At 49.4% G+C, this 26683-nt stretch overlaps 1 non-coding gene across 1 annotated transcript; it reads right to left on the bottom strand.

The window, feature by feature from the left end:
• Positions 1-18229: 18229 nt before the first annotated feature.
• On the bottom strand, positions 18230-18957 carry LOC141582665 (18S ribosomal RNA). The gene has a single exon (XR_012515545.1). It is a non-coding gene; the product is annotated as an 18S ribosomal RNA (ribosomal RNA).
• Positions 18958-26683: the final 7726 nt, after the last annotated feature.

Below are 26683 nucleotides of genomic sequence, written 5' to 3'. Positions count from 1 at the left end.
CTTGCTGCTACCACAGGGCCTTGGCACGTGCTGTGCCCTCTGCCCCCAGCCATCTCCCTGGCCGGCTGCCTGAAGACCTGACGCTGAGCACCGTCCCCTCTCAGTGCAGCCTTCGCCGGGCCCTGGCATTGCCTGCCCCGCCTGCTGTTCCGTCCCAGCCCCTCGCCGAGCCCTGGCATTGCCTGCCCCGTCTGCTGTTTGGTCCCTTGGACCTCCACAGCCTGCTGTGTGCATCTTTGCAGGTTTTTATCTGTCTGCTCCAGAAGACAGGGAATTTGGTTGGTTTTCTTTCTGAACCCCAGCATCTAGAAGTACCTGGCAAACAGTTGGCACCCAGCATAGATTTTGGAGAGACAGAGCTGCCAGGCCTCGGGCCTGTGCTGTCCTGGTTCAGGGCCCTCCCCTGAGGAGTCCCTTAGGCCACCCCAGCTGCCAGGTGAGGATGGTCGGGCGGCTGAGAAATGGATGGAGTTGCCTCGAGGCCCGCAGGTGCTGAGTGGATGTGCCCGGACTCCGCTCGGCCCCTGCCCTGCAGTCCCACAAGGTCCCACCACAGCCTCTCTCCCAACGAGGGGCGGGGCTCAGGGGCAGCTCCTGTGACCTCCAGCTCCCGGATCATGCTGGGAATGCCCTCCAAAGCACCCCTCACTGCCGCGCCCCCGTACCACACAACAGCAGCTCTGCCCTTCCCTCCCAGGGACGGCGCTGCCATTAGAAGGGGGCTCCCGTGATGTGCAGACATCTGCCGACTATGGCTCCACACACCCCACCCCCCAACACCCAGGGGACCCTGCCCTGGGACTCCCCTAAGTGTAAGATAGTGGTCACTCCAGGACCCCCACTCCCAGCTCCACCTGACACGGCCCCTGGAGAGCAGGGTCGCCGGCTCGGAGTGGGCTGGCAGTCCAGGGCAGGCCATCAGCACGTGAGGAAGCTTCTCTTTGGCAGACGGGAACTGCCACCGTCCCTGCTCTGCTGCTCGGGGGCCATTGTCAAGTAGGGGGTGAGGGTTGCTTGAACACAAACACAGGAACGCTGCCATGGTCGCGTTATCGTGGCCCAGCGACTCATGTGCAGGGAGCTGGGCAGAGGGGCACTCCCTATCCAGGGCGGGACGCTGCTTTTGAATTATTTCTGGAATTTTCCACTTAATATTTTTGGACTGTAGTTGACCATCAGTAACTGAAACTGCAGGTAAGTGGGGATTACTGCATAAGGGTCTCGGTCCTGCGGGTTAGGACTTCAGCCCTGGGCAAATGATCTAACTCTGTTACGGCTCGAATGCGTCCCCTCCAAAATTCAGGTGTTGCCCATGTGGTAGTATTAGGAGGTGGGGCCTTTAAGAGGTGATTGGGCAGAGCCGGGCGTGGCGAGCGCCTGGAATCCCAGCTCAGTGCTCTGCCCCGGTTTCACAGAGGAGACAGTAAGGCGAGCCGAGGCAGCCAAGTTGGGATTGAAATCTGCACCCACCTGGCCCCAGTAGTCACCTTTTTGCTCTCCTGGGGCCCTCAGTGGATTGGATGACGTCCACTCGCCTTAGCGAGGACAGCTCGTAATGCAGGCTACACGTTCAAATGCTGATCTCTTCCAGCGACGCCCTCACAGACACACCCAGAGATCACGCGCTACCGGCCCTTAACCAAGTGTGCTGAGAGATGAAATTAACCATCACACCAAGGGCTTCCCCAGGAACTCTAGGGGCTGGCACATAGCCCTTGATGGTACGATACGAGTACCACATCTCCAAGCCAAGTTGATTTGTTAATGAGCATGCCACGTGACCCAAGCCTTGCCAGCAAGAGGCCTTTCCAGGAATTGTACCAGTGCCCTCAGGAAAGAAGCATCCAGCACTAAGGAGAGGCCCATGTGGGCCTTAACCACCTGGGCACCAGCTTACTGGTGTTTTCAAACCTTATTAATTATTGAAAGCCTCCGGGTGCCCACCCACCAGCGTTGGTGCCCACAACACACAGGGCTGTTTTCTACTTTCGAGCGACTGTGGACCAGCTCAGCCAACTCAGCAAACCTCAGCACCCAGAAGGCTTCCGCCTGCTCCTTCTCCAAAGAGGTCTGTATCTCAGCCTTAGGGAGGGGCTTCCCCTTCCAATTCCTTCCTCCTCAGGATACTCTCACGTAGCCCAAGGGTACTCTTTAGAGATCAGTTTCTATCCTGTTATTTTGTGGCCAAGCGCGGTGGCTCAAGCCTGTAATCCCAGCACTTTGGGAGGCCAAGGCGGGTGGATCACGAGGTTGAGAGATCGAGACCATCCTGGTCAACATGGTGAAACCCCGTCTCTACTAAAAAATACAAAAAACTAGCTGGGCGTGGTGGCACGTGCCTGTAATCCCAGCTACTCAGGAGGCTGAGGCAGGAGAATTGCCTGAACCCAGGAGGCGGAGGTTGTGGTGAGCCGAGATCGCGCCATTGCACTCCAGCCTGGGCAACAAGAGCGAAACTCCGTCTCAAAAAAATATATATGTAGTTATTTTGCCCTGTTACAGTTACTGATTGTTGACACTCAACTTTCCCTTTTCAAATTATTGTGTGGTTTCTGTTTCCTGCGTGAACCCTGACTGATCACCTCGTATCCTGAAACCTAGCTGAATCCTCTCATTAGTTCTAGTAGTCGTTTTGTAAACCCCGGCGCGCTTTCCATCTAAACAGGTACGTCCCCTGCAAGTAGAGGCAGTTTTATTTCCCTGTTGCTCATCTTCATGCCTATTCGTTTTCTGGCCACATTGCAAGAGTCAGAATCTCCAATACAATGTGGAATGGAAGAGGTGAGACTGGACATTCTTGCCTTGTTTCTGATTTTGTAAGGAGAATGTTTCAATAATTTCACCATTAAGTATGTTAATTAGTAGATAGAAAGTCCCTTCTTAGTTTGCTTTGATTTTTTTAGAAGCCACAAATGGTTTTAAAGTTTTGTCAAACCCTTATATCCATTTTTAAAGCAATATGAGTATCTCCTGTATTCTGGAAATAAGATGGTTTATATTGCTTTTTAAATGTTAAACCAACCTTGAATTCTTGAAATAAACTTTACTTGGTCAGTGTACAGTATTTCATCTTGCTTTATTTGATTTGCTAATATTTAAGTATTTTCTTATTCATGTTTATGAGGGATATGGAACTACAGACATCTTTTCTTTGCAATATCATTGTCAGATTGTGGTATTAAATAAGTTGGAAAGGTTCTATTTTCTGAAAGAAGCACTTTTTATTTGTTAGAATTCACCAGTGAAGCCATTTGTGCCAAGAGTTTTACATGTGAGAGGGGGTTTTTCATTTAAAATATTCAGCGTATTTAATATATAGGACTATTCAGATACTCGGTTTCAGCTAAGTTGAATTATTCACAGAATTTGTCATCTTTGCTGTTCATAATATTTTCTTATTATTTTACTATCTGTTGACTCTAAAGTGATCATTTTTATTCGTAATTTGTGATTTCTTTTGATCTATCTAGCTATGTGTTCATGAATTCTATTTATCTTTTCAAAGGGCTAATTTTTGGCTTTGTTAATTTTCTCTGTTGTCTGTTTTATTGTTGATTTCTGTTTTTTATTATTTCTTTCTACGTATGTGGGCTTACTTTGATACACAAATTTTTTTTTCTTAAAAATTACTAGTGACTAGTTATTGATTTTAGATTTTTTTTTCTTTTTCCTAATATTTCGATTTCCCTCCAGGTACTGTTTTAACGGTTCCACAAACGGTGGCATAGTGTATTAACACATATTCAAATTAATTTGGATTTGAATTCAAATTATTTTCTCACATCCATTATAATATCTTCTTGGACATGTGAATTATTGAGAAGTGTGGTTTCTTTTTCTTTTCTTTTTTTAAAGAAAAAAGGAAACCTAGATATCATTGATTTTTTATTTTCAATTTTATTTCATGATGGGCTTCACATGATTTCAATCCCTTTAAATGTAACATTCTGTGTTCCGGAATGTGATCAGTATTCATGTATTCTTCTGTTGTTGTCTGTAACGTTATATAAATGTCACTCAGGGCAAGGTGCTTGATAGTCGTTCGGATTATCTGTGACTTTACTTTCTGTCCAGCTGATCTCCAACTATGATTATGAAATGTCTGTCTTCTAAATTCTGTTGTGTTTTCTCTCTTCCTGTATTTGAAGTTCTATTACTAGGTTCATTTACATTTGGTAGTTACATCTTCTGAATAAATTGACCCTGTTATCACTCTCAGAAGCCCCTCTCTAAATGATAAGACTTTTTATCTTGCGTTTTGTTTTATCTAAGGTTAATGTAGACACCCCACACTCCTGATGCCTACTGTGTGCATATGTATCTTTCTGTATTAACGTAGCTTCGACCTGTCTTTGTATTTAAAGTGAATGTACTTAGTTCTTGCTTTTATATCCATTTTGACGTCGGTCCCTTAATTTTAGAGTTTATTCTTAATTCGTGGGATAATATTAGAGGTAATTATTGATGCGGCTACTCACTTTATATTTGTATCCTGTTTGTCCCATTTGGCTTCTTGTTCCACTGTTTATCTTATCTAGCCTTTTTCTGGCTTAAACATTTTTATTTTCTTTGAGACGGAGTTTCACTCTTGTTACCCAGGCTGGAGTGCAATGGCGCGATCTTGGCTCACCGCAACCTCCGCCTCCTGGGTTCAGGGAATTCTCCTGCCTCAGCCTCCTGAGTAGCTGGGATTACAGGCACACGCCACCATGCCCAGCTAATGTTTTGTATTTTTAGTAGAGACGGGGTTTCACCATGTTGACCAGGATGGTAAAATTTTTTTTTAATAATTCACTTTTAATTTTTGTTAGCGAGATATGTATTTTTTGAGACAGAGTCTCTCTCTGTAGCCCAGACTGGAGTGCACTGGTGATCACAGCTCACTGCAGCCTCTGCCTCTCGGGATCAAGCAATTCTCATGCTTCAGCCTCCCAAGTAGCTAGAATTACAGGCACCCACCATCATGCCCAGCTAATTTTTGTATTTTTGTAGAGACGGGGTTTCACCATGTTGGCCAGGCTGGTCTCGAGCTGCTGACCCATCTTGGCCTCCCAAAGTGTTGGCTTTACGGGCATGAGCCACCGCACCTGGCCAGCTATATCTTTTTATATTATTTTTGGTACTTGTTCCAGGCATCAAAATATACATCCTTACCTTTCATTTTGCTTAAGGTTAACATATTGTGAGCCCTAATATTAATTTTTAAAAATTTATAGTTGTAGGTAAAGACCCTCTTATTCCTTTCTTCTATGAAGGGTTTGGTATATCTCCTTCCCAACCACTTTTTTAAAATTCTTCTTGTGGCTGGGGGCGGTGGCTCATGCGTTTAATCCCAGCACTTTGGGGGTACCGAGGCAGGCGCATCACAAGGTCAGGAGATCAAGACTATCCTCACCAACATGGTGAAACCCCGTCTCTGCTACAGATACGAAAGAATTAACTGGGCATGGTGGTGTGTGCCTGTAATCCCAGCTACTTGGGAGGCTGAGGCGGGAGAATCACTTGAACCAGGGAGTTGGAGGTGGCAGTGAGCCATATTGTGCCATCCAGCACGGTGACAGAGCAAGACTCTGTCTCAAAAAAAAAAAAGAGAAAAAGAAAAAAAGAAAATTATTCTTATGCTTGTGTGTGTGTGTGTGTGTGTGTGTGTGTATGTTAATGTGTATAATATTGTTCAATCCGGCCGGGCGCGGTGGCTCAAGCCTGTAATCCCAGCACTTTGGGAGGCCAAGGCGGGTGGATCACAAGGTCAAGAGATCGAGACCATCCTGGTCAACATGGTGAAACCCCGTCTCTACTAAAAATACAAAAAATTAGCTGGGCATGGTGGCGCGTGCCTGTAATCCCAGCTACTCAGGAGGCTGAGGCAGGAGAATTCCCTGAACCCAGGAGGCGGAGGTTGCGGTGAGCCAAGATCGCGCCATTGCACTCCAGCCTGGGTAACAAGAGTGAAATTCCGCCTCAAAAAAAAAAAAAATATTGTTCAATCCATGAACAACATATAGGATTGTCTTCGTAGCTTAATATTTTTCCACACATGGTGCCATGCTGTATTTATTGTTCTGTAGCTTTTTTCCTTCTTAATATAATATTTTGAGATGTATCTATATTGATATATACACTTCTATTGTGTTCAGTTTAACCGCAGGACGCTCTTCAATCTTATGAACATATCCCCCAATTGATTTGTCATTTTTTCTACTGATGGGTATTTAGGCTGCATCTAATTATTTTCTCTGACAGAAGTGCTGCCGTGATATTATTATACCTACTTTCTGGGCTATGATCTAGACTGAGAATGCTTGAACTTCACCAGCTTGCTAAATGACTTTCCAAAGTGACTGTACCATTTGCATTGTGACCAGCAGTGTAAGAGAGTGCCTATTTCATAGATCTGTCACATTTCAAGTGATTTTTCTTTTCTTGGTGTGTGTGTGTGTGTGTGTGTTTGTGTGTGGTGGTGGTGGTGGTGGTTTTTTTTTTTTTTTTTTGAGACGGAGTTTCGCTCGTTACCCAGGCTGGAGTGCAACGGCGAGATCTCGGCTCACCGCAACCTCCGCCTCCTGGGTTCAGGCAATTCTCCTGCCTCAGCCTCCTGAGTAGCTGGGATTACAGGCACGTGCCACCATGCCCAGCTAATTTTTCTGTATTTTTAGTAGAGACAGGGTTTCACCATGTTGACCAGGATAGTCTCGATCTCTTGACCTCGTGATCCACCCGCCTCGGCCTCCCAAAGTGCTGGGATTACAGGCTTGAGCCACCGCACCTGGCTTGAGGCTGGTCTTGAACTCCCGACCTCAGGTGATCCACCCTCCTTGGCCTCCAAAGTGCTTGGATTACAGGTGTGAGCCACCGCGCCCGGCAGGGTTAGTTCTTATAAATACTTAACTGTATTTACTTTATATATATACTGTAGTGTGTGTGTGTGTGTGTGTGTGTGTGTGTGTGTGTGTGTGTGTAATTGTATTTTAGGCATTTACTGTCTTATATTCTCCCCAGCTATTGAGTAAGCCCTTTGAGGGAAGGCAGTGTACCGTACTCTTCTCTGTAATTACGAAACTCACAGTGTCTGGCACACAGGGAATTGCTGACGATTCCAACATCCACAGGGTGGATGCTGACCTTCCCCATCACACAAAAGAGAAAAAGCCTAGAGAACTGACACAGAACATACACTCAACACGTAGGACAGAAGTCCAAGCTGAGCCTGTCACTTTCAGCTCCCCTTGCTGGGCTAAAGGACTTGCCAAGGGTCACACAGCCGTGAATGGCACCAGAAGCGGGGTGCCCAGTCTTTCCCCCTCCAATGACAGCAGACTGGCTTTCTTCGGGGTAGACTGACTCCTTGGTTTACAGACTGTTATGCCTTGACAGAATTCAGTAATTCATCGTCGTGTCAGTTGCAAGTTCTGGGCAGCCTGCCTAATCTCTGGAGTCACTTAAAATCTCTGTCGTTACTGCAAAAGTGAATGTTTGGACAATTTATTCTGTGCGTCCTGTCAATAGAGACACCCTGGAGTCCTCATTTCAGCATCGCATTTCATTGTTTTAAGCTGAAATGCGCTGATGTGCTTCCAACACATTATCTCTGTAATCACTTTCTTTTGCTGTAGAAATGATCAGGAAATTGTGCTTTGATACAAGGGAAGGGTGACGAGGCCACGCAGTGCTAAGCTAGGATTCCACGTTACCATTTGTAGAAGGAAACTGTTATCAAAGAAGCCACAGGAGAACATTTTGGGGCCACCTCTTGGAGTCAGGAAATTTGAAACATCTATTTCACAGACGTGCATTTTGCTGTAGACCTCTCTGCATAATGCATGAGATTTGATTTAATGTCATTGTTAATTCTGGGGCTCACAATGGTGGGCTCTTCAGGGAGCCATCACTTTTTTTTTTTCAGTTTTTTTTTTTCTTCCTGGAAACAGAACTCTGAGGCCATTTTAGGGTTGTTCTCAATTGTGTGAGCACAAGACGGCTTCCTGGGGAGGAGGTGCGGATGCTTGGTGTGGCTTTTCCAGAGGCTGTGGCCAGGGAGACAGGTGGCTGATCGCCTCAGGCTCCAAACCGAGCCACTCTTGGGGATCCCACTCAGGCCCGGCCTGGGTGCCTCGTGCCTGGATGTGTTTGGTCAGAGCTGAAGGGTTGCAATTTTTTTTTTTTTTTTTTTCAGACAGAGTTTCACTCTTGTTGTCCAGGCTGGAGTGCCATGGCACCATCTCGGCTCACGGCAACTTCCACCTCCCGGGTTCAATCATTTCTCCTGCCTCAGCCTCCTGAGTAGCTGGGATTACAGGCAATGGCCACCATGCCTAGCTAATTTTTTTTTTTTTTTTTTTTTTTTTTTTAATAGTAGAGATGGGGTTTCTCCATGTTGGTCAGGCTGGTCTCAAACTCCACGCCTTAGGTGATCCACCCACTGTGGCCTCCCAAAGTGCTGGAATTACAGGCATGAGCTACCGAGTCCAGTTGAGGGTTGCATTTTTTTAAAAAATGAATAAATGAGTGAATGAAAAGAAAAAGGCTTTAGTCTGGGCATTGTGGCTTGTGCCTATAATCCCAGCACTTTCGGAGGCCAAGGCGGGTAGATCTCCTGAGGAGATCAGGAGTTCAAGACCGGCCTGGCCAACATGGTGAAACCCCGTCTCTACTAATTACATGAACACACAAAAATTAGCCAGGCATGGTGGTGGGCACTTGTAATCCCAGCTATTAGGGAGGCTGAGGCAGGAGAATCACTTGAATCTGGGAGGCGGATGTTGCAGTAAGCCAAGATTGCACCACTGCACTTCAGCCTGGGCCCACTGAGCAAAACTCCGTCTCAAAAAATAACAAATAAAAATTAAAAAGGCTTTGTAGCAGAGTAGAAAAGAATTGAAACAATAATGAACTTTCAAGATGTGCAAAAGAATCATTCTGGCCTAGATTAGCTGGGAGTGAGAGCTGAAAAGAACAGAAACAGATACTGGGCCGGGCGCGGTGGCTCAAGCCTGTCATCCCAGCACTTTGGGAGGCCGAGGCGGGTGGATCACAAGGTCGAGAGATCGAGACCATCCTGGTCAACATGGTGAAACCCCTTCTCTATTAAAAATACAAAAAATTAGCTGGGCATGGTGGCGCGTGCCTGTAATCCCAGCTACTCAGGAGGCTGAGGCAGGAGAATTGCCTGAACCCAGGAGGCGGAGGTTGCGGTGAGCCGAGATCGCGCCATTGCACTCCAGCCTGGGTAACAAGAGCGAAACTCCGTCTCAAAAACAAAAAAAAAGAAAAGACAGGACAGATACTGGATGATGAAGGTCTGGGAGGGAGTGGAAGCATGCTTGAAGGGAGGGGAAGGCGGAGGCAGACACTGGGCAGGAGACCCGTGGGGAAGGAGGAGCCAGGTGGGCAAAGGGGAAGAGAAGGGTCCAGAAAGCCCCACTGAGGCCCACAGGCCCCGCTGGCTCCTCCCAGCGCTCAGGCTCAGGGCTGGGTCCCGCAGCCCTGCTCCCTGGACCCCCGGGGCGGTGAGGGCAGGAGCTGCAGCCCTCGGGGTGAGGGCTGGTGCGGGGTGAGCAGGGGCCTGGAGCCTCTCAAAGGACTTCAGTGCAGAGGCTGCCAGGGGCCCCAGCCAGCTGCACACTCCGGGGCGTTTGCCAATCAATTCCCTCTGCGTGGGGCAGCTTGCAGCTGTAAGAAGTGAAATCCTGTCTGTACTAAAATTCAGAAAATGAGCCGGGCGTGGTGGTGTGTGCCTATAATCCCAGCTACTTGGGAGGCTGAGGCAGGAGAATCCCTTGAACCCAGGAGGAGGAGGTGGCAGTGAGACCAGATTGTGCCGCTGCTCTCCACCCTGGGGGACAGAGCGAGACTCTCTCAAAAAACAAAACCCACTGTATGGAAGGGAAGCCCAAGGCCCAGGTGCCTCCCTTTGGCTCCCACAGCTCCATGCAAGAGCACGGGGTTGCCCTGGTTCGAGTCCCAGCTCTGCCACTCGCTAGCTGTGTGACTTTAGGTGTGTGCTCTTCTCTGTGGGGGGCCTGCGGATTCTCATTTGCACACTGGAGATGAGAATTTCACAGGGCACACACACCCACTCCAGCGTCCTCGTGGGAGAATCTCATCGGGTGGGATTCATACTCCTGGCCTCCCCTTCCCCACTCCCATGGGAAGAGGAGAGAATATTCTGACTGGCACTCCCAGAGAGGAAGCCGAGCCTGGTTGGCTGGGCCAGTCCTCGGGAGCCAGCTGTCTGCAGGGCCAGTGACCGGGCCGTGAGTCCGTCTGAATGACAGTGAGCAGGGAGCAGAGGCCCCCATGCACGGGTCAGAGGCAGGCCTCCAGGCAGCTTTAGGGGGACTTGGATTTCCATCCGTGGGACTCCTGAGAGACCACTGTGTCCATGTGCTACAGAAGGTTACAGCAGCTACTATTTGTCAATTTGTTACAGTAGCTAGTCAGACCTGAGCAGGGCAGCGAGGGCTCCCCCACCCCCACTAGGAGATTCCTGGTGACCATCAGGTGAGGTTGTTACACTGTTTCTCTAAGGTCGTGATTGGGGGAGCAGTCTCCTAATAGAACCACCCGAAGCTGGTGATAAGAAGCTTCCCCTGGTAAGGATCTCAGGCTTGTGCCCAGCGGGCTCAGGTGGTGGTTAACTTGTACTTGACACTGGACTGGTCAGGTGAAAACGCCTCCGGTGCACCTGCAGACAACAGTAAACACACGCGTGCGCTTCCCCTCAGGTGCTGGCGGGCAGCTGGGCAGGTGGACACCTCACCCCAAGGGAAGAATCAGGGAGAAGGGACACAGACCCCAGAAACGATTTTTTGTTTGTTTTATGAGACAGAGTCTCCCTCCTGTCGCCCAGGCTGGAGTGCAATGGCGCCATCTCGTCTCACCACAACCTCCGCCTCCCAGGTTCAAGCAATTCTCCTGCCTCAGCCTCCCGAGTAGGTAGCGTAAGGTAGACGGAAAGGAAGGAGGGGCAGACCCCGGGTCAGCTTTAGCAGGTTTATTTCAACCTGCCAGGCTGGCTGTGTCACCACGGGCAGTGAAGACGGCAGCCTGGTGCCCAGACTATGGGGGTCCTAAAGGGGGTTTGCAGGTAGCCCGGTGCTATTCTAAGAAAATCTGCATCTTGGTTCTCAGGGGCTGACATCCTGCTTAATCGGGTCAGTATCCCGGGTTCGAGAGCCGAGAGCGACCATATCCTGGAACCCAGGTGCCCTGTTTACAAGGCTTGAGGCTGTTTTCGTTATGAGCTTGCCTTAGCAGGGGAGAATGGGGCGGGGTTTGTGGGTCACTCGCCTTGCTGTGACCCTAACGTTTCCAGCCCTTTTGTTGTATATATATAAAAGAAACAGAAAGGGGGCTTCGGTCATTCCTAGGGGCTTGGTGCTGAGCGGGGACACTGGTTGGGGTGAGCCTGGCTTGCAGGCTGGTGGTCCTGGAACACTGTCCTGTCTTCTCTTGTAATTAATTATGCAAAACCTGAGTGAAAAGGTGTAAGAGGCGGGGCGGAAGGCCGAGCTAGGAGGAGGGTTATGGCGCCGAGGAGGGAGCAGCCACCGGGCCGGGAGCTGAGACCAACCGGCAGGTAGAATCGCTCTTTTCATTTTCTGGGTTTGGTTTTTGAGCCTTTCGATAGATTTTGTACTAACGTAGATTTATGGAGCGAGAAACAGCACTGTTGATTTAAAAAGAGGCACAGACGGTTTTTTCCCCGGCAGTGAAGAGGTCTGGTCTCTGTCGCTTTTGTAGGGCGGCTGCTGTCGAGAGTCTGGCTGGTTTCGGAGGTGAGTGATAGTCTGCTGGGTTTTAGCGACAATTGGAAGTTGTGGGAGAGTGACTGGAAATAGGAGAATGAGGTTTTTAGGCTTCCTGCGTCTACCCTGACACCAGCTGTGACTTGACGGGCTTCTAATAAGGGAATAAACTGCACTGGGTTTTGTTGGCGGGGGTGTGCCGGGACACGGAGTTCTGGGTTTGGAGAGAGAAGGTTAATGTTGGGGGTAAGGTGGACCAGGGTGCAAGTCCCTGTCCAGTTGGCAGGGAGAGAGAAGTAGGTTGTGGATCCGCAGAGGAAGAAGATGCCTTCGGTGTTAATGCAGACAGGTGGATTGAGAATAGGTGTTGGAGTGTGTAGGTTCCTCTTTTGGAGGGACTTGTTCAGCTTCAGCAATGCAGAGTGAGGAGGAGAGAGACCCTCCTTTGAGAACTCCTGTCTGGGGAAGGGGTTTGTGTTTGAGAGGCAGGAGGGAGGGAACGCAGTAGGGCTGGGGAAAGAGGCCGTCTGCTTCGTCGGAGCCAGGTGGGTTGAGTTGAGCCCCAGGCGGAGGGAGGGATGGCGCCTGCGTGTGTGTGTTTGTTGGGAGAGGTGACACATAAGGGGGCTTGGCCAAGTGTCGTGTGGAGGTTATGGGACTTCGGATAGCAGGGTGGGGGAGTTTTGTGCGGTTGTAATTGGCAGTGTGTGTGGTGAGAAGTTTGGTGGCTCTGTTAGCGAGGGCAGTGGGATAGTTCCCAGTGAGGGTGAGGGCTCTGTCTACAAAGGCAGAGCCTTTTTGGAAGGTGTATGAAAAGCGAATGGGAATATGATCCCAGGGCTGAGAAATTGGGATAGCTGAGCAGGCAGTAGAGAAAAGGGAAAAACAGGTCCAGTCATGGGAAGCAAGCTTAGAGTTGGAGCGTAGTAACAAGGAGTGAGTGAGATCGAGAGATCGTTTGAGCCTCGTAGAAGTGAAAAGAAACTTTGAAGGAGCAGAGGCAGTGGGGCTGACTATTCAAAGAGTTAGGAACTTGAGGAAGAATCAGTCTGTATTTGGGGGAAGGAGTTGAGAGGGGCTGTACTGGGAAGTGGCGGCTGATAGAGTCCTGTGGGTAAAGGTTCCTTGCAGGTGAGCAAGGAATAGGTGAGCTGAGACCTGTTTGTCCGTGTGGGAATGAGGAGTGGAGAGGACTTTTAACATTTGGTGTGCTGTGGGGAGAGGCTGTTTCTTTTAGCGATGTGTAGGGACGGGAGGAGAGCAGAGGCCCCGTGAGAGGAAGTGACAGCACCCACGACAGTCTGAGGTTGTGTTTTCTGTGTGGTAAACGGCGGGTGGGGGAGAGAGGGGCGAGGGAGGTGTAGGGGGCGTGCACCGACATGGAAGGACGGCAGGAGATGCGAGATTTTCCTTGGTTTGTTTCTGGGGGAGGATGAGTTTTTGATTTTTGACTCTTCAGTGTCCTTGGAAGGAGGCTTTTGGCAACAAAGAAGCTTTTTCGATGGAGGAATACTGGGTACGGGGGTTGGATTACGGGGGTGATGAGAGGGGCAGGGGCAGAGGAAGGGAGGCTTTTTTGTCGCCTCGTTGGCCCTTCTGTTCCCCTTTGAGATCTGATCTGATTTCGTTTGTCGTCCTCAGCAGTGTGTAGCTCCTGCCTTAGCCAGGAGGTGTGCAGGTCGGAGGGGCTGGTAAATAAGGGGACCATGAGTGACGGGGTTCCTGCCTGGAATGGGAGGAGGACGTGAGGCATGATAAGGAAAGAGTGTGAGAAATGGTGTGGGACAGGGAACAAGTGAGGGGTTTGGTGGCGCGGGGCTGCGAGAGACATCCATTAACTTCCACCACTGAGACCCGCGAGGGATGAGATGGTCCTGAAAATTCAGGTCAAGCCGAGCAGGTGGCTTTGGTATAGATTAAAAAAAGAGATCGGCTTGCCTGCTGCCAACAGAGTGATCCTGGGCTCTGATACAGCGACGGCGGCCCTGGACCCCGTCAGTTTTCGGCCACTAGGCCGAGGAGATGCCGGAGGGCAAGCGATTCTTCACCTTTTCTCTTGGTGAAGGGGTTGTGGGCTGGATGCAGGCTCTTCTGTCTGCCTGTTGAGAGGACAGTTGGACTTCCAGTGCCGTGTCTGCCGGCAGACGGGACAAGCGCTCTTTGGCGCCATGGATTGGGACATTTCTTCCTTGCCGCACTTGAAACATGCCCCCAGGGGTGCACCGCTATCGGGTTTTGGTGCCCCTGGGTGCCACAGCCAGGCTGTTTGTTGGCGAACGGCTGCTGCTAGAGGCTGGTACTTCCCCCCGGTCTCTCTGAGCCTTGTCTATTTTACTCTGTTCATCCCTGATATTGAAGACCTCGAAGGCCAGGTTAAGGAGGCCTTGTTGTGGGGTTTGAGGACCATTTTCAGCCTTTGAAGTTTATGCTGGATGTCTGTAGCAGACTGGGAGATAAAATGAGTGTTAAATATTATGGTGCCACGGCCGGGCGCGGTGGCTCACGCCTGTAATCCTACCACTTTGGGAGGCCGAGGTGGGTGGATCACCTGAGGTCAGGAGTTCAAGACCAGCCTGGCCATCATGGTGAAACCCCATCTTTAAAAAATAAAAAATAAAAAAAATTGTGACTTCTTGAGGACAGGATAAACATGGGTGTATTTTTGGAGGGCCTCTGTGAGGTGGGAAAGGGGGCAGGGTTGTTTTGTTTTTGTTTTTTTTTTGCCTTTTGGGAAATTTGAGTTTTTCAAAATTTATAGCCATATGGGCAGCTTTGTTAAGGTCTGCCGTGAGGCAAGTAATCGTGGTGATGAGATGCCCCACCAGGATCTGTAGGCTGATACTCCCAGGCTGATTCCTCTCGGGGAACGGCAGCTGCCCCGCAAGCCACACTCTGTCCTTCTCTTTGGGGAGGAGAAGATAATATAGAGATGATGCCAGTTAAGTTCCTAAGACTGGGTAAGATATTTAAATTCTCCGTAAGTGTCTGGATTGGAGGAGGACCCGAAGTGCTTTTTGATTTGGGAGAGATTGGATAGAAGGCACATGATCGCGGACAATGCCTTCCATTCCCACCTCTTCTCCAAGCGGGAGTAAGGGAGCTGGCTGGGGGGGATGCCGGTCCAAGAGCGAGTGTGGGGTGGAGCTGGAGAGGAGGAGGTAGAGTTGGAAGTGGGGGGATTGGAGAGGGGAGGGGAGAGGGGGAGGGCTGGAGCTGGGGCATAAGGTGGGGGTTCAAGAGATTCCTCCTGGCAGAGGCTTGGGGCGTTGGTGGAGAGGACGGGAGTCAGCCGGGTTGAAAGGATGCATCACCTGACAAGGCTGTGGGAGAGACTGAGTTGGGTTTTGAGCGGGCAAGGAGGGTTTGGAAAGTGGAGCAGGACTGGCAGAGAGAGGGGCAGTTGCAGAGGGTAAAGAAAGCCTGAACGGAGGGAACCTCAGGCCATTTACCTTTGCAGTGGCAGAAATTGTCAATGTCCCTCCCAGAGAAGGTTGAAATTGGAAGTACCATTCTCAGGCTACTAAGAACCATTGTCTAATTTATATTGGGGCCAGGCTGTATTGCAAGAGAAAATTAGTTTTTTGGGCCTGATTTCAGACTAAAGGCCAAGGGTGTCTAGATTCCAGAGGAGACATCCTAAGGGACGGCCTGGCTGAACCCCACAGTAAAATGCAGGGAGGTTGAGGCTGCCTAGGAGAAGACACGATTGAGCGTCCTCTGCCCTGTTTCCTTCACCTAAGACAGTGAATTCACAACAGTCGTATCCCCAAGATGACGGGACCGAGGCCCCTGGGGCCGGAAGGGTGTCCTCAGCCCAGCGCTGGGAATTTTGGACAGAAGACGGAAGGTTGAGGAACCCAGACAGGCAAATCTCTATCCAACTAACTGCCCGGGAGGCGATAATTTGCATGGAGATAACTGCAGTTGGCAATGGAGGGTCTGGGGTTTCCTTCCTGGCTCTGGAAAGGGGTTTGGGACAGCCACAGGAGCAGGGGACGGGGGGAGACCAAGAGACCAGCACCTACTTCCATCCTGGGTTTTGGCACCAAAATGTAAGGTAGACTGAAAGCATGGAGAGGCAGACCCAGGGTCAGGGTTAGCGAGTTTATTTAAACCTGCCAGGCTGGCTGCCTCCCTACAGGCAGTGAAGGAGCAGCCTGGCGCACAGATGCTGGGGGTTCTCTACGGGCATTGAAGGTAGCTGGGTGCTATTCTAAGAAAAACCACATCTTGGTTCTTAGGGGGTGACCTTCTGCTTAGCTGGGTCGGCATCCTGGGTTCAAGAGCTGAGTGTGACCATATCCTGGAACGTAGGTGCCCTGTTTACAAGGCTTCAGGCTGTTTTAGTTATGAGCTTGGCTTAGCAGGGGAGAACAGGGAGGGGGTCTATGGGCTTGCCTTGCTGTGACCCTAACAGCTAGGATTATAGGTGCCTGCAACCACGCCCAGCTAATTTTTATATTTTTAGTAGAGATGGGGTTTCTCCATGTTGGTGAGGCTGGTTCCTGACTTCCAACCTCAGGCGATTTGCCCATGTTGGCCTCCCAAAGTGCTGGGATTACAGGTATAAGCCACTGTGTCAGCCAAGGGTTGCAATAAAAAAAAAAGAATGAATGAGTGAATGAAAAGAAAAAGGCTTTAGCCAGACGTGGTGGGTTATGCCAATAATCTCAGCACTCCGGAAGGCCAAGGCAGGTGGATCACCTGAGGTCAGGAATTCGAGACCAGCCTGGCCAATATGGTAAAACCCCATCTCTACTAAAAATACGGTGCGGGGGGGTGGGGGGGGAATCGGGCATGTTGGTGAGCACCTGTAATCACAGCTACTAGGGAAGCTGAGGCAGGAAAATCACATGTACCTGGGAGGCAGAGGTTGCAATAAGCTATGATTGCACCACTGCACTTCAGCCTGGGCCACTGAGTGAAACTGTCTCAAAAAAACAAAACAAAACAAAAAACAAAAAAAAACACAACCAAAAAAACCAAAAGGCTTTGTAGCAGAGTAGAAAAGAAACAGTAATGAACTTTCAGGATGCACAAAAGAATCATTCTGGCCTAGGTTAGCTGGGAGTGAGAGCTGAAAAGAACAGAAAAGACAGATACTGGATGATGAAGTGATTGTGCTACCTTTGCACGGTTGGGGTACCGCGGCCGTTGAACTTGTGTCACTGGGCAGGCAGTGCCTCTAATAATGCTAATGCTAGAGGTGGTGGTTTTGGTAAACAGGCGGGGTGGAGTTTGCCAAGTTCCTTTTACTTTTAAAATCTTTCCTTAAGAGCGAAACTCCGTCTCAAAAAAAAAAAAGCATAGTTGTTGCCGGGCGCGGTGGCTCAAGCCTGTCATCCCAGCACTTTGGGAGGCCGAGGCGGGTGGATCACAAGGTCGAGAGTTCGAGACCATCCTGGTCAACATGGTGAAACCCCGTCTCTACTAAAAATGCAAAAAATCAGCTGGGCGTGGTGGCTCGTGCCTGTAATCCCAGTTACTCAGGAGGCTGAGGCGGGAGAATTGCCTGAACCCAGGAGGCGGAGGTTGCGGTGAGCCGAGATCGTGCCATTGCACTCCAGCCTGGGTAACAAGAGCAAAACTCCGTCTCAAAAAAAAAAAAAAAAAAAAAAAAAAAAAAAAAAAAAAAAAATCTTTCCTTAATGCATCCCTGTGTTGGGTTAACAGTTGGAATAATAGGTATCTTAAGTTGTAGGGTCTTGTGATTTAGCTGTTAACTAGTGGTTATTGTTTTGGTCTGAGATAAGCTTATGCGAGAATAATTTCATGTTACTCATACTAACATCATTGCGTCTATTAGTTAATAGATTAGTCCAATGTATATTAGGAGTTCGGCAGTATGAGTCGGATTAAGAATTATTGGATATTGAGCTTAAACGCTTTCTTAATTGATGGCTGCTTCTAGGCCAACTGTGGTGATCAAGTGTCTTACTCTCTATATCAAGGTTGTTTCCTTTGCTCTAAAGAGCTGTCCCTCTTTAGACTAACAATTAAACTTACAGGGGGATTGGGTGATTCTGTAGGTAAGTTTAAGGCTGAACTGAAACTCTGTCTTGGACAACCAGCTATCACCAGGCTTGGTAGGTTTGTCGTCCCTACCCATAGATTTTCCCACTATTTTGCCACATAGACGGGTGTGCTCTTTCAGCTATCTTTGGGTAGCTCGTCTGCTTTTGGGGGGCATTGCTGAAGTTCTCTATATAAGGCCATGTCTAGTTAATTCATTATGCAGAAGGTAGAAGGGTTTATCTTTGCTTTTTTGTGCTTCTGGGGGTTTGTCTTTCCCTTGCGGTACTGCGTCTATTGCTCCTAGGGTGTAATTTCTATCGCCTATACTTTTGTAAAGGGTAAATGGTTTAACTGTTGTATTTATATAGTAAAGTTAAATAGGATTTGGGCTAGGGTTAGCTCAAAGTGATCAGTTATTTTGAGATCTTCCGGGTGTAGGCCGGGTGCTTTGTTTTAAGCTACACTTTGATTTATCCAAGCTCACTTTCCAGTACGCTTACCATGTTACGACTTATCCCCTCTACGTCAGTATATAGTGGCTTAATTGTTAATGTACTTTGTGTGATGGTTGAGGAGGGTGACGGGCGGTGTGTGCGTGCTTAATGGCCTTGCTTCAATCAAGCTCTCTATTCTTGGTTTACTGCTAAATCCACCTTGTGTCCTTAGATTTCATAAGGGTTATCGTGTCGTTTTCTAGTTTAGAAAATGTAGCCCATTTCTTCCCACTTCATTGGCTGCACCTTGACCTAACGTTTTTATGATACTCCTGCTTACTCTGCGATCTTTAGGGAGTTTGCTGAAGGTGGTGGTATACAGGCTGCGGGCAAGAGGTGGTAAGGTTTATCGGGGTATATCGATTATAGAACAGGCTCCTGTAGACGGATGTAAAGCACCGCCAGGTCCTTTGAGTTTCGAGCTGTTGCTTGTAGTGTTCTGGTGAATAATTTTGTTGTTTAAATTATTGAGGTTTAGGGCTAAGCATAGTGGGATATCTAATCCCAGTTTGTACCTTAGCTATAGTGTGTTCAGAATATTCAAGCCACTTTCGTAGGGTATTTTACTATAACCGGGGTTTTCTACAACTCGGTCATAGGTCAGCTTTATTGGTATGAAATCTTAAACACTGTTTACGCCGGGCTTTATTAACTTGAGTCAATCGTATGGCCGCGGTGGCTGGCACAAAATCGACCGACTCTGATAGCGTAGCTTAGTTGAACTTTCGTTCATTGCTAAAAGTTTGTCACTGCTGTCTCCCGTGGGGGCGTGGCTAAGCAAAGCGTTTTGAGCTGCGTGTGTGTGTGCTTGATGCTCGCTCCTCATGTTCTGACGTTCTAGAGGGCATTTTCACAGGGCTGCGGATGCTTGCATGTGTAATCTCGCTGAGAGCTAATAGAAAGGCTAGGACCAAACCTTTGCGTTCATGGGGTAGTAGCTACCCTTCCAGACATTTTCAGTGTCTTGCTTTAAATATTAAGCTACATTAACTGGGCTTGATTTAAGTTGGTAAGCAGCAGGTTAATTGAGCTTAAAATGCAGCCCGCTGTTATACTGGTACTAGTACGTTTTCTGAAGGATGAGGGCCGATTGCATGGAAAGCTGAGTGCTATTTATTTGAATGGGTGGGTTGTTACTGGGTGCTTGTCTATTTTAGCTTGTGGGATTAGGATGGTGAAATGTTAATAGTAAAATCTCTCTTTATCGTACGCGCCTCAGAAAATGGAGGTGGGTTAAAGATGGGAATACAGGTTATTGTGTGAAGCTGATTGAACAAATTCTAGTCAATTACTTCTTGTGTCCTGAAACCATTGACTGAATAACACCTTAGTGGGTGGGTTGGGGGCCAAGACATTCAATTTAGGTGCGATGATAGCATAAGGTCTGGCAAGACACAGACAGGTCCCACAGGACGGGTAGCGGGACTCCTACCGGAGCCTACGGTAACGCTGAGGATTTCCCTCCCTTCCCCTTTCCCCACCCAGGCACTACATGCATCCAGTGACGCGGTTAAGACGGTGATAGCGCCACACCATCGTGATGTCTTTTTTTTTTTTTTTTTTTTTTTTTTGAGATGGAGTTTCACTCTTGTTACCCAGGCTGGAGTGCAATGGCACGATCTTGGCTCACCGCAACCTCCACCTCCTGGGTTCAAGCAATTCTCCTGCCTCAGCCTCCTGAGTAGCTGGGATTACAGGCACGCGCCACCATGCCCAGCTAATTTTTTGTATTTTTAGTAGAGACGGGGTTTCACCATGTTGACCAGGATGGTCTCGATCTCTTGACCTCGTGATCCACCCGCCTCGGCCTCCCAAAGTGCTGGGATTACAGGCTTGAGCCACTGCGCCCGGCCATGATGTCTTATTTAAGAGGAACGTATACACAGTTTTGATGAGATGGCCCTGAGGTAGGAACCAAATGCCAGGTATAGTTTCAGTATAACCAAGCCCTGTCTATATGGGCCCGGAGCGAGAAGAGCCGCAGATGTGGGCGGGTTGCTGGTTTCATGGAGGTTGGTAGATTAAGAGACCAAACAGGGAAGGGGATATCCATGGTTACAAGGACTGTAGAATTAAGATGTGCTATGTCCGATCAATGACTTAATGTACGGATGTACGGTTAATGAACTACATTGCTAGATGATATCCATATGTTGTACGGTTTAATGGGGGTTGGATTGTTATGTACTATAGTCCTCTGTGGAATTAGAGTTCTTGCTTATAAGCATGTTTATCGATGACTTATGCACATTTTGGTGTAATGTACTATGTATAATTAAGCATTTTCAGTACTGTGCATTATTCATAGGGTTAAACATTAACGCAGTAATTACATAGGGTAATAGTGTTATGTGTGCTTGGAAAACACATTGTTGTCGGTCCATCAATAATATAAATTAGTACAATTCGTTACTCAGAGAGTAGTTCAAGATCAGAACTTCAGCTTTGGGTGTTGGCGGTAGAATTAGGTGTTCTCTCTCTGATGTCCTAGGGAGCGGGTGTGTCTCCTTTTCTGGTTTACAAGACCGGGGTATTGGATGATACTACAAGGACCTTCTCATTTAAGTAGCTTGTTTTCAATTAAGGCTGAGAGGGGGATTAGGGCAGTGATAATCAGAAAATATATGATAGATGCAGTTTGGCCGATGATTGTAAATGGGTGTTCGACTGGTTGGCCTCCAATTCACGTAAGTGTGAGTAGGTCGGCTGCTAACGCTCAGAATATGATTTGGGTAATTGGTCGGAATGTTATGCTTTGTTGGTTGGATAGGTGTGTGGTAGGAATGATGATAAGAATTAAAATAGAGAACGTAAGGGCTAGGACGCCTCCAAGTTTATTAGGAATAGACCGTAGGATTGCGTATGCGAATAGAAAATATCACTCTGGTTTAATATGGGGAGGGGTGCTGAGGGGATTTGCTACTGTGTAGTTGTCTGAGTCGGTTAAAAGGTCTGGCATAAATAGTTAGGCTTATTAGAGATAGAAGAAGAATTAGCCCTAGAATATCTTTGATTGTATAGTAGGGGTGGAATGTGATTTTGTCAGGGTTAGATGTTATCCCTGATGGATTACTTGAACCTGTTTCATGCAGAAACAAGAGATGAATAGTTGCTAGGGTTGCGATGATGAAAGGTAAAATAAAGTGGAAGGTAAAAAATCGTGTAAGGGTGGCCTTATCTACTGAGAAGCCGCCTCAGACTCATTGTACAAGGTTGGACCCAATATATGGAATGGCTGATAAGAGGTTTGTGATTACTGTAGCCCCTCAAAATGATATTTGGCCTCATGGAAGAACATAGCCTATAAATGCTGTGACTATGGTTGTAAGAAGTAGAATTGTACCGATATTTCAAGTTTCTCGGGAAAGGAAAGATCCATAGCAGAGGCCTCGGCCGCTATGAAGGAAGAGACATACGAAGAATATGGAGGCGCCGTTGGCATGCAGGTAGCAGATTATTCATCCGTAGTTTACGTCTCGGGTGATGTGGGCTATGAGGAGAAGGCGGTTAAGGTGTCTGGAGTGTAATGTATGGCTAAGAATAAGCCCGTGGTCATTTGAATGATTAGGCAGGCTCCTAGGAGTGAGCCAAAATTCCATCAGAAAGAAATGTTGGGCAGTGTAGGAAGATCAATAAATGAGTTGTTAATGATTTTTGTTAGAGGGTGTGTTTTGCGGGGTGAAGTCATTATAATTCTTTTTTTTTTTTTTTGAGACGGAGTTTCGCTCTTGTTACCCAGGCTGGAGTGCAATGGCGCGATCTCGGCTCACCGCAACCTCCGCCTCCTGGGTTCAGGCAATTCTCCTGCCTCAGCCTCCTGAGTAGCTGGGATTACAGGCACACACCACCATGCCCAGCTCATTTTTTGTATTTTTAGTAGAGACGGGGTTTCACCATGTCGACCAGGATGGTCTCGAACTCTCGACCTCGTGATCCACCCGCCTCGGCCTCCCAAAGTGCTGGGATTACAGGTTTGAGCCACCGCGCCCGGCTCCGGCCTATAATTCTTATAGTTGAAGTACAACGATGGTTTTTCATATCATTAGTCATGGTTATAATCCATGTGGGAATAATGACATACGCTTTATTTTCATTAAGTATTACTTTAGTGATAGGATTTGTAGGGTTTTGTTCTAAGCCCTCTCCTATTTACGGGGTTTTGGTGTTAATTTTTAGTGGTGCTGTGGGTTGTGTGATTACACTATACTTTGATGGGTCTTATATAGGGCTTATAGTTTTTTAAATTTATTTAGGTGGTATAATGGTTGTTTTTGGTTATACTGCAGCGATGGCAATTGATGAGCATCCTGAGTCATGGGTATCAAGCATTAATATCTTAGGAATATTTGTGTTGGGTCTGACAATAGAAACAATAATGTTGATAGCACTGGGTGGTGACCCTAAACAGACGGTGGAAATTACTGTTAATTATAAGACTGTGGCTAGTTGAATGATTCATGAGGGAGAAGGGGCAGGATTAATTTGTGAAGATCCTACAGGTGCTGGTGCTTTATATAATTATGGTGTTTGAGTTGTTTTAGTCACTTGTTGGGCGTTGTTTATAGGTATGCATATTGCGATTGAGTTAACTCGGGGTGGGGGCTAGACGGTTAGGAGTAACGCTAGGATGAGTGTGATAAGGAATGATGGGAAGTACGGTTTGATTAGGCCTTTTGGGTGGAGGTAATTGTAGAGATTGAGGCTTGAGTTTGTGCTGTGTTTGGCATAGATTTTTCTAGTCAGAGTAGGTCTAGTAAGGTGGAGGCAAGATTTTGACTTGTTAAGCTTGAGTGGGGTTTTAGGCGATGAGTAGTGACTGAGTAGAGGCCTAGTATGTTAGAGAAGTAGTAAGTTTGTACTGGGGTGCTTAATTTTACATTGTTAGTCATAAGGCTGAGTTCTGTTGCTAGGAGGAGTCCTAAAATAGTTGTGCCTAGGGCTGTAAGTTTGATATAGTAGGGCATAGTGACTTGGGGATGTGAGGCAGGAAGAATGCAATTAGAAATAAGAAACCCGGCACAGATACTACCCACTGCTGGGAGGGAGTGGAAGCATGAGCGAAGGGAGGAGAAGGTGGAGGCAGACGCTGGGCAGGAGACCCGTGGGGAAGGAGGAGCCAGGTGGGCAAAGGGGAAGAGAAGGGTCCAGAAAGCCCCACTGAGGCCCACAGGCCCCGCTGGCTCCTCCCAGCACTCAGGCTCAGGGCTGGGTCCCTCAGCCCTGCTCCCTGGACCCCCGGGGTGGTGAGGGCAGGAGCTGCAGCCCTCGGGGTGAGGGCTGGTGCGGGGTGAGCAGGGGCCTGGAGCCTCTCAAAGGACTTCAGTGCAGAGGCTGCCAGGGGCCCCAGCCAGCTGCACACTCCGGGGCGTTTGCCAATCAATTCCCTCTGCATCGGGCAGCTTGCAGCTGTAAGAATGTGCCCAGTGGGCCTTACAGGGTCCAAGAGTGTGGATGGCCATCTGAGAGGACCAAAGTCTACTCTCAACTCGACATCTTTACGATCGAGGTGGTCCTAGTACAACTAGGAAAGGTCCAAGATGCTGTAGGGCGGCAGATACAACTTCCACGTCCACACTGGGCTCTCAGCTCTCACCATCGGCCCATGTTCCGGCGGGAAACGGGCGCACGGTGATGAGACTTGCTCAGAGTCACTGCAGGTGGGGCTGATCCTAGCTCAGGACTCACGGTCTCTGACTGGCAGTGTAAAAGACCCACGTAGGGCCAGGTGCGGTGGCTCATGCCTGTAATCCTAGCACTCTGGGAGGCCGAGGTGAGTGGATTGCCTGAGCTCGGGAGGTTGAGACTGTAGGAGTGGAGTGCTGCTCATTGCCTGAGCTCAGCAGTTTGAGCCTGGGCTACATGGTGAAATCCTATCTGTACTAAAATTGAAAAAATGAGCCGGGCGTGGTGGTGTGTGCCTATAATCCCAGCTACTTGGGAGGCTGAGGCAGGAGAATCCCTTGAACCCAGGAGGAGGAGGTGGCAGTGAGACCAGATTGTGCCGCTGCTCTCCACCCTGGGGGACAGAGCGAGACTCTCTCAAAAAACAAAACCCACTGTATGGAAGGGAAGCCCAAGGCCCAGGTGCCTCCCTTTGGCTCCCACAGCTCCATGCAAGAGGATGGGGTTGCCCTGGTTCGAGTCCCAGCTCTGCCACTCGCTAGCTGTGTGACTTTAGGTGTGTGCTCTTCTCTGTGGGGGGCCTGCGGATTCTCATTTGCACACTGGAGATGAGAATTTCACAGGGCACACACACCCACTCCAGCGTCCTCGTGGGAGAATCTCATCGGGTGGGATTCATACTCCTGGCCTCCCCTTCCCCACTCCCATGGGAAGAGGAGAGAATATTCTGACTGGCACTCCCAGAGAGGAAGCCGAGCCTGGTTGGCTGGGCCAGTCCTCGGGAGCCAGCTGTCTGCAGGGCCAGTGACCGGGCCGTGAGTCCGTCTGAATGACAGTGAGCAGGGAGCAGAGGCCCTCATGCACGGGTCAGAGGCAGGCCTCCAGGCAGCTTTAGGGGGACTTGGATTTCCATCCGTGGGACTCCTGAGAGACCACTGTGTCCATGTGCTACAGAAGGTTACAGCAGCTACTATTTGTCAATTTGTTACAGTAGCTAGTCAGACCTGAGCAGGGCAGGGAGGGCTCCCCCACCCCCACTAGGAGATTCCTGGTGACCATCAGGTGAGGTGGTTACACTGTTTCTCTAAAATAGTAATTGGCTGCGGAGGGGGAGCGGTCTCCTAACAATCACCTGAAGCTGGTGATAATAAGCTTCTCCTGATAAACATCTCAGGCGTTGGCCGGGTACGGTGGCTCAAGCCTGTAATCCCAGCACTTTGGGAGGCCGAGGCGGGTGGATCACGAGGTCGAGAGATCGAGACCATCCTGGTCAACATGGTGAAACCCCGTCTCTACTAAAAATACAAAAACAATTGGCTGGGCATGGTGGCGCGTGCCTGTAATCCCAGCTACTCAGGAGGCTGAGGCAGGAGAATTGCTTGAACCCAGGAGGCGGAGGTTGCGGTGAGCCGAGATCTCGCCATGGCACTCCAGCCTGGGTAACAAGAGCAAAACTCCGTCTCAAAAAAAAAAAAAAAAAAAAAAATCTCAGGCATTGGACACGTGGGCTCAGGTGGTGGTGGTGTGTTTAGCTTGTATTTAACCTCATGGGGACACTTGACTTGTAAGGGAAGAACCCCTCGGTGAGCCTGCAGGCAAGTCCAGTAAACACAGTGTGCGCTCCCTTCTCAAAGGGCTGGCGGGCCACTGTGCTTGCAGACAGCCCACCCCCAGGGAGGAATCGGGGAGAAGGGACGCAGACCCCAGACACGTGCCAACACATAAAGCCCCCTGCTTTTTTTTTTTTTCTTTGAAGTCCTCCTGTCTGTTTCCCGAGTAGCTGAGAGTACAGGTGTCTGCCACCACCACGCCCTGCTCATCTTTTGAACTTTTAGTGGAGACGGGTTTTCACCATGTTGGCCAGGATGACCTCAAGCTCTTAACCTTGTGATCTGCCTACCTTGGCCCCCAAAGTGCTGGGATTACAGGCGTGAGCCACTGCGCACGGCCCCTCCCTTAAAGACAGCTAGCCCTAGCAAGGCAGAAAACACAGTGGCAGACGAGGGCCGGAGAATACTGGGGAGATACAAGTGGAGACCGAGGGGCCCAGGGAGGAGCCTGCACCCGTCAGTTTCCAGCGCAGAGCCCGGGGCGTCCAAGGCTTGGCCTAGGGTGGCCAGTGACCCCCAAGCATCTGAACGGGCACCTGGGGTCCCAGTGCAGCTTTAGTCAACACCCCGTACTGGCACGGAGGGGCCGCCATGGGGGTCTGCAGAGGGGACTGTTGTTCTTTGCTCCCCAGAACCTCCCCCACTTCTCCCTACAACAAGAGCTGGCAGCCTGGGACTGGTGGGTAACCCCTGGAGCCGCCGGTCACTCCTCCCCTCTGCCGGGTCTGGGTGGGGCTTTATCCCAGCTCCAGGGTGGGGCAGAGGGCTCAGGCCTAAGCCGACTGGAGCCTTCCCTCACTGCAGCCCCGGTCCAGGGTGAGCATTGACTTAAGCTTGTTCCGTCTCGGTGGATCTGGGCTTTTCTGCTGGGAAAGTGGAACTAAGACATGGCATCCTTCTCCGGCACGTTTGATGGACGCACAGGGCCCAGCCTGCCCAGCCTGCCCAGCCTGCCCGACACCCCGGAGCCGTCGGGCCGCTCGGCTTTAGGTCCAGCTCTTTACCTTCCCGGTATCCGCCGCCTCTGCAGTACCCTCCCCCTGTGACCCTGGCCACAGCCACCAGGCTGGCTTTGGCCAATGGGATGTGAGCGAACAGGACCCAATGCAACCACGAAAACTGCACTGGCGCGTATGTGTGCATCTGGCCCTGTGCTGTGAGAATGTGCCCTGCTGAACTGCCAGGATACCTGTAG

The sequence above is a fragment of the Saimiri boliviensis genome, chromosome 21 (genome assembly GCF_048565385.1).
Source record: "Saimiri boliviensis isolate mSaiBol1 chromosome 21, mSaiBol1.pri, whole genome shotgun sequence".
In the NCBI taxonomy this organism is placed as follows: domain Eukaryota; kingdom Metazoa; phylum Chordata; class Mammalia; order Primates; family Cebidae; genus Saimiri; species Saimiri boliviensis.
The sequence above is the reverse complement of the archived record's forward strand: the minus strand, read 5'-3'. Positions and strand labels throughout refer to the sequence as shown.